The sequence below is a fragment of the Hipposideros armiger genome, unplaced genomic scaffold (genome assembly GCF_001890085.2).
Source record: "Hipposideros armiger isolate ML-2016 unplaced genomic scaffold, ASM189008v1 scaffold_272, whole genome shotgun sequence".
NCBI lineage: Eukaryota > Metazoa > Chordata > Mammalia > Chiroptera > Hipposideridae > Hipposideros > Hipposideros armiger.
The window spans coordinates 1,206,596-1,214,415 of record NW_017731622.1 but is presented as its reverse complement, the minus strand read 5'-3'; positions in this window follow the sequence as shown (position 1 = coordinate 1,214,415).

Below are 7,820 nucleotides of genomic sequence, written 5' to 3'. Positions count from 1 at the left end.
TCGCTTCACTGGCCCATGTTGGTATTATCATTGGACGGCCACTCACAGTGGCTCACAAAAGTTCATGCCAGCTGCTGGCCAGCCCCACTGCAGCCTATGCAATGGCCTGCGACATATGGTAGCCCAGCTCCAGGTAGAGCTGTTGTTCACCATCTTAGCTGTAGAGGGCGCAGCGTCACTGGCCCTCATGTGGGAACCGAACCCTGGCCCTGCTGCTCAGAGCTGGGGTCCCAAGCCAACTCTTAACCAACGTACCACTTGGTCAGACCGTGATCAGCTTTCTTTTAATGAACAGTGGAAAAGCCTGTGGTCCAGCTGGTAGCCCAAGGAAAAAGGGCGGCATCAAGAGGGAGGGAGCGGTTTCTGAGAGGATCAGAAGGGTGATTACTCTGGTGGTGAAAGGATAGAGGCTGCTTAACACACTGGACTTCTTCATCTTTAAGGGGGAGGAAGGAAGACCCTAAGTGGGGAAAGGTGGACTTGAGTGGAGTCTGGAGCACTCCTTCTCTCAACTGCCCTCCTCACACGATGGCGTCTGAGGCTAGATAAAAGAAAGCGACTTTAGGAAACTATTGCCTATTGGAATCTGCACGGCCCCTGGGGCCAGGTACCCCTCTCTGGCCACCCTCTTAGGCAGCCTCTGTTCCCTTCATGAGGAAAAGCAAGAACAACCACCTGCTGCTGTCAAGGGCACAGACCACCCGCCAGCCTCTCGGATGGCCCTGCCTTCCAGCCATGCACCCGGCACTTAGAAGACCTAGGAAGGGGGAAGGGAAGAACAACTAGGGATCAGCAGGGGTCGGGCTAGGGTGTGTATCTTGAAGAAGCGTCTTCCTCACTCCCGAACCCAGAGGATCTAGAGGCGTCCGGGCTGTGGAACCGAGTTCACAGCCGGGCATTCCTCCTCTCCTCACTCGGGTCTCCTTTGGGAAAAATCGCCTGCCACGCGGGCCCGGCCGACCTCTTCGGGACCTCCCCACCAGGGCACTCTGCGGGGTGTGGGGGGCGCAGCCGCACACTGGAGAGAGGTGCCCGTCCCGCGTCTGGGCTTGGGGTGCTCCACCTCACGCACTGGGAATCAGGGGTTAGCTTGCCCCCTGTCCAGCCCCGAGCCGAAGCGAGCCAGCGCTGTGAGCCTCGGTCCCTCCCGCCTCGGGCGGCTAGAGTCCGCGCCCGCTCTAGTTGCTGCAGCTGCTGCTGCTGGCGGCCGCGGGGAGCGCGGGGCGCGCGCCGAAGAGGCTTGGGCGACGAGGACGGGAGAAGAAGAGACGGAGCAAGCGAGGAGGAAGCACGGGCGGAGGCCGAGGAGGCTCAGCGGCGTGGCGATGCGCTCGGGGAGCATGGACTAGCGGCGGCGGCAGCCGGCGACCGGACGCGGTGAACCTGCCGCGGCCCAGTGCGCACAGGCGCTGCGAGCGGGGGCCGAGCGCAGCAGGGGGAGGAAGGCTGGCGCGGGGGCTTCCGGGAGGAGGGGGCTGGTCATGCATTATTAACGAGTTGCTGCCTAATAAGCCAAGAGCCGCTCGTTAGCTGCGCGAGCGGCGAGCGGGGAGGGGGTCCCGGGCCGGAGCACAGCGCACACGCGTGGCGCACGGCAGGCGGCGCGACAGCGAGGGCACCCGGGCCCGCGCGCAGAGNCCAAGTCCACTGGGAAAACTCCCCTTGGTGGCAGACTGGAGGACTCAGGTCACGGCCAGCCATAGGACCTATCTCCCCTTGTCCTCAGGCAGCATTCCTAGAACGCTGTTTCATGCATCCTGGAAACCTAACAGTGTCCTGCTGAACCATGGCAAGCCCCTTCCATGGAGACTTTTAATAAACTTTCCTCTTGAACTTGGCACCTGGTTTATTGAATTGTTTTCTTTATGGCGTATTCTTCTGTAACTCCAAGGATAGTGCTAGATTGGGTTTTTGTCTTGTTTTGTTCTGCAAAAATGTTGCAAAAGCAGGATTTCTTGGTTTCACAAGAATAGCCTTACCTCTCATAAAAGTGCCATAGTTAATAATTTTTTTAACCCATTGAATTATCTCTTTTTGGGGAGAGCAGAAAGCTTGACAACTGTGGGATAGATACTAAAATTGAAGACGGGATGTGACTTCAAGGGAAGCCAGTAGTCCATGTGAAAGGAAGGCATTATGCCAAAAGCAGACACTGAGAGAGCAAGTCAGAATTAGAAGTCAAGGAAATCCCTAGAGACATCTGACTTTGGACTTGTCTCTTATTCTTGTGAGGATTTATAAGTGGGAAAGATAGTCTCAGCATTTTCCTTATTTGCAAATATGGCAAGAACTACTGGACTGAAGTGGGATTAAGCCCCTTGACTCATTGGCATTGAGTCCTAGACTTCCCAGATCTTGAACCAGAGTTTTTGCAAAGATCAGATCAGAGACCCTCTATGAAAAGGATTAGAAAGTCTGTTGGTCTGGGAGTTAGAAGAACAAGTTGTGTCATACGGGGAGAATCTCTTTCCCGTTGGCTCCTTCTTTTCCCATCAGTAAAAATGGATGGACGAATTTTTGCCCTGCCTACCTCCTAGAGGCAAGGGCCATAATACTGGTGTCCTGGTGGGGCGGTGTTGATTGTAGAGAGGAAAGGGAGACAGGAATTTGAAGAATTGTTATTCTGGAAGTCCCATGGAGTGCAAGTGGAAGATGAATTCTAACCAGGGCAGGGTCCATAAAGTTAGGTGTTCTTTGACCCAGCCATGGATACAGTTTAGGGGAATAAAGACTATGTTCTCGCAAATTGGTATCTTGATTGGCACTGGGGCAATGATTAAGGAAGATATGGTAGGACCACATACACCGTTTTCCCCCAGAGCACTGGCTCTGATGGGTTAGAAAAGGGAAGAATTTTTCTGTCGGTGCCATACCTTGGCCCACACATTCTTCACTCAGAAATGGCTGATGAGGCCAGTGATGTGAGGCAAGGCTGGGAGGTAGCCTATAGCTAGGCAGGCTCACACAGGCACCCTCCCTGCCAGACAGGCCCTGGGTCTTGCATGTAAGCATGTCAGTGGAAATATCCTTCAGGACATCTCTTTGACTACTAGGAATCATTTACACAGTTTTAGGACTTATTTAAAAAGATGTTAAATTTTGGAATAACTTAGATGTCAGTAGCATGCCATCTAATGCAATATTATTCAGTTATTTTAAAAAAAGTATTCTGTAATATTTAATGATCTGGAGAAAATGCTTACAATTTAATGTTAAAAAAATAGGATAAAAATGAGATGTTCAGTCTAACCCTAATTTTGCAAACATACATAGCCAAGGAAAAGTGTGAAAGAAATACATAAAAATATTAATAATGGTTACCTGTGGGTGGTGGGACTCGAGGTGATTTTTATATTCTTTTATGAAACTTTTATTTTCTAAATTCTTTATGAGTGAATTATTGTTATAAGCAGAAATAAATATAAAATAAATATTTATAATAAACCAGCCCTTCAAAGCTTGCTTTCTGTTCCCTCCTTTCTCCATCCTAGGATCCAATCAATGCTCCTTTCTGTAACCCAAAAGGTCTTGGGCATGGTTTCAAGGGGTGGGCCACTGTAGTCTTCCTCCTTTATTGTAAATCACAAAGAAATAAATTGTTCTAAAGTTATAGTCACTCTTGTTGTGCCATGTAGCTTGACATATCTAAGCTTCAGTTTCCTTACCTACAAAATAGGAGAATAGCTACTGCCCTTTCTTATACCACAAAGAGATTATAAATACTAAAGAAAGTAAGGAAGGGAACAGTTTTATTAACCACTTAGGAGAGAACACAATGTAAGAAGTGGTAGGTTACCAATCATAGTTATAGCTTAGAATACAGGACATCAAATCATGGTAACAATATAAACCCATTAGCCACCTTTATCACAATAGTTTATATGCTGATGGGACTGGCAACTGGATGGTTAATATTATTGTGGTTGCTGATTTTTATAGCAGAACTTTCCTCTGGAATTTTCATATCAAATTCCTGTTTTCAAAAACCCCTTTTCCAAATTCACACAACGATGTCATGTACCAGGAAGAGTCACCAGAGGGCGCTAGATCACTTACAGAGTCCACCCAGCTTTACCCTAGCAAAATCACAAAGATTTATGTCAGAATGAGAACTGAAGCCAGTAACTCCCGCGCTCTGCTGCAGCCATTACATTTCATCTCTTGTAGGTGTGTCTGCAGACTGGGAATTAAGGGCCATTGCACAAGGACTGAAAGCCTACGCAATAGAAATTTTGGAACAGGGTCCAGGCCCCAGATAAATGAAATCCAGTCTACGTTAATTATGATGTTGGGCTTCTTGTTCTCCTTGGCTATTACTTTAGTCACTCTGCTTCTTTAGTTTGTGTCGGGACACTTTTATTTATGCCTTTTAGATCAATTGGGGTTGTTCAGATTAGAACTCTTTAGAAATGTGAAACCTTGGTTTGCTTTGAAAGCTGCACAGGCACATGTTCGCATGATAAAGAGGCTGACCTCCTCTCTGAGATGCTTATAAACGTATTTAGAAATAAATAAATGGCCTGTATTGTTTTCAGAACAGAGGAGGTTGAAATTTCTATTGTAGGTGAGGCTTTCAGTCCTTGTGCAATGGCCTTTGATTCCCAGTCTGCAGACACACCGACAAGAGGGGAAATGCACCCTGGTTTTTCATACGTGTTTTTCCATACTTTTCACATTTCTGAGGCTGCCACAGGCAGTGGGAAGGCAATTGTCGCCTTACAGCCGATTCTTAGACCACCCCCTCTGCATTAGCCTCTGACCCATTAGTCGAGAGAGTGTCTCGGAAAACTGAGGCCGGATGGAATGATATCTGTAAAGCTCTCTGGGGTGGGGGGCGTCTCGGCCTGACTGGGACCTGATGGAATGATATCAGCTGTCTCCCCTGGGAGGACATGTAATTATGTCTTGGGGCAATGTGGTGGAGTACGAAGGCATAGCATTTGCTGGAGTACATTGGGAAAAGGTCATTGGAAAAGTCCTTAAGGCGCACAAGAATACATGGTTAATGACTCACAGCATAGCAGTTTACTTCCTTGAAAATAATCAATAAAAACCATGCGTCGACCCGATTCGGTGGCTCAGTCTATCTCTAAAGGCTGAGTCCCTTGGTCTCGCTCTTAAATATTACTTCTGTCTCTTGTTCTTATTCAATCTGCGTCGCCCCTCTCGTGTCCCATTTGCCCTTGCCACGCAGGACGTGACAGGCAATAAGTGGGCATGCGTGTCAGGTTCAGTTTCTCCAGCCATTCAGGCTGGAGAGGCTCTGCCGTGCCCTGGAGACTGTCCACATCTGGCTGTCTGTGGGGCCCTATGGGCTGTAGAGTCACTGGCAGAGCGCAGGAGTCACTGGCCTCAGTTCTCATTCCAACGAGGGGCCTCTTGAGGGTGCAGGACAGCCAAGTGGGCACAGGGAGCAACAATCCGGCCCGCACGCATCTACCTCAGGGTGCGGTGCATACTCACACAGGAGTACCGGCTTGTGGGTGAGATGATCTGGTCCGAGTCTGGCTGTTTTGGGGTCACAGTAACAAGATCGACATATTTTCTTTTTCATCCTTTCAAATGACCCTCAGGTGGGCAGGGCAGTGCCTGTTTTTATTCCGATTTACAAATGAGGAAACACAATGAGTGAACAATACCCAGGGTTCCTTTTGAGTGTGAAGTTCTATCTTGTCTATGTAGAATCTCTTCCTCAGTTGGTGGAAGAAACCAGGTGCCAAGTTTTCTGAACCTGGCACAGATGTTTGTGGATGAGAAGGAAGGAGGAGAGAGCTGGGGAAAGGGCTGATGAGGTCTGTTCCTGGTGGCTGATGGCACTGTCTCATTCATTGCCTACCAGTCACGCCACTTGGGGAGGTGGTGAGGGACTGGGGATTGTAGTAATGATAGGACATTGACTTTGACAGTGAGGGTCTCTGATGAATACCAACTAAACCTAGGTTTTGGATAACACAGAAGTTGCTAAAAGCTTCAATCAGCACAGGCAGGGGTGATGAAGAGAGCAGGAGAGGGTGTCTAGGGGTCTCCCAGCATGCTCTGGAAGGAAGATGAGATGATGAAGGTGATGGTGGAAGAGAAACACAGCTGGGGATTTTGCATTTGGAGTGACAGAAATCACCACAACCAGCGGCCTGTGGCTAAGAGCCCCAGACTGGCATTTCAGGGGACCCAGGCTGTGGGAGAAGTCCAGGAAAGCCTGGAGGGGATTTGGTGGTTTGCAAAGCTCAATTTTGTGAGGGGGGGAATCCATTCTGAGGGTTTTATATCCCCCCTGGGGAAACCGTTCTTTGCTGTTCTTATGTTATAGGTGTTTTGTTTTAAATTTTCAAATCTTGGACTTGATTTAAGGAAAGTCTTTAACTTTCCTGACATATATGGAGGCCCTAAAGGCAGCAAAGCACAGCCCTTTAGAAGGCTAATAAAATCAAGGAACCTCAAAGCCATAGTCACTTTCCTGCACATCTTCACAGCACTTATGCAGGCGATTCCCCAGGTAACCTCCCTCTAAGCCAGTGCTGGAAAGACCCAGGGCCTTTGCATGTGTAGGATGGATGTGTTCAGTGGCTGCCGAACATGGAAGATGAGGCTGGAGGTACCAAATGGGTGACAGACAGTTTTAGTTTCTGGAAAAAACTGTAGCTCCATTTTACATACTGCTTTTGAGTACCAAACACTGTAGAATTCTCTCTCATTCCATCTCCCCCTTTGACCTTGACTTTGACTCTTTTCTAATGGATGTGTGTCCTGAGTCCAATGAATGTATTCTGAATAGGAGAAGAAGCTTCACACATCCTCTTCAGCCTCTCTGCCCAGCTGGGCTTTCCTTGCCTGGTCCTTCCCTGCATCCCAGGGCCTCCAAGGGCGAGGAGCAGGGCTGAGCTTTGGCTCAGGCAGAAACAGCACTGGATTATACAGCGAAGGATGCTAAGTTCGCCCTCATCACAGGAAGGGCTGAAAGGAACCTGAGGATTCCAGTTAGGCCTAAAATAATGAGCTGGCAAGTTTGGGGAAACCACTGTGGGCAATGAGGAGATTGCTCTCGTTGTGATCAGCTTCCTTTTTAAAAAAAAAAAAATTTTATTGAGGAATTGAGGGAGGGGAACAGCGTTGGGGAGTTGGGGAAGGGGAACAGACAAGTTGCTGTCCTTTTGTTCTTCAGTCTAGTTGTGGAGGACATCGCTTCACTGGCCCATGTTGGTATTATCATTGGACGGCCACTCACAGTGGCTCACAAAAGTTCATGCCAGCTGCTGGCCAGCCCCACTGCAGCCTATGCAATGGCCTGCGACATATGGTAGCCCAGCTCCAGGTAGAGCTGTTGTTCACCATCTTAGCTGTAGAGGGCGCAGCGTCACTGGCCCTCATGTGGGAACCGAACCCTGGCCCTGCTGCTCAGAGCTGGGGTCCCAAGCCAACTCTTAACCAACGTACCACTTGGTCAGACCGTGATCAGCTTTCTTTTAATGAACAGTGGAAAAGCCTGTGGTCCAGCTGGTAGCCCAAGGAAAAAGGGCGGCATCAAGAGGGAGGGAGCGGTTTCTGAGAGGATCAGAAGGGTGATTACTCTGGTGGTGAAAGGATAGAGGCTGCTTAACACACTGGACTTCTTCATCTTTAAGGGGGAGGAAGGAAGACCCTAAGTGGGGAAAGGTGGACTTGAGTGGAGTCTGGAGCACTCCTTCTCTCAACTGCCCTCCTCACACGATGGCGTCTGAGGCTAGATAAAAGAAAGCGACTTTAGGAAACTATTGCCTATTGGAATCTGCACGGCCCCTGGGGCCAGGTACCCCTCTCTGGCCACCCTCTTAGGCAGCCTCTGT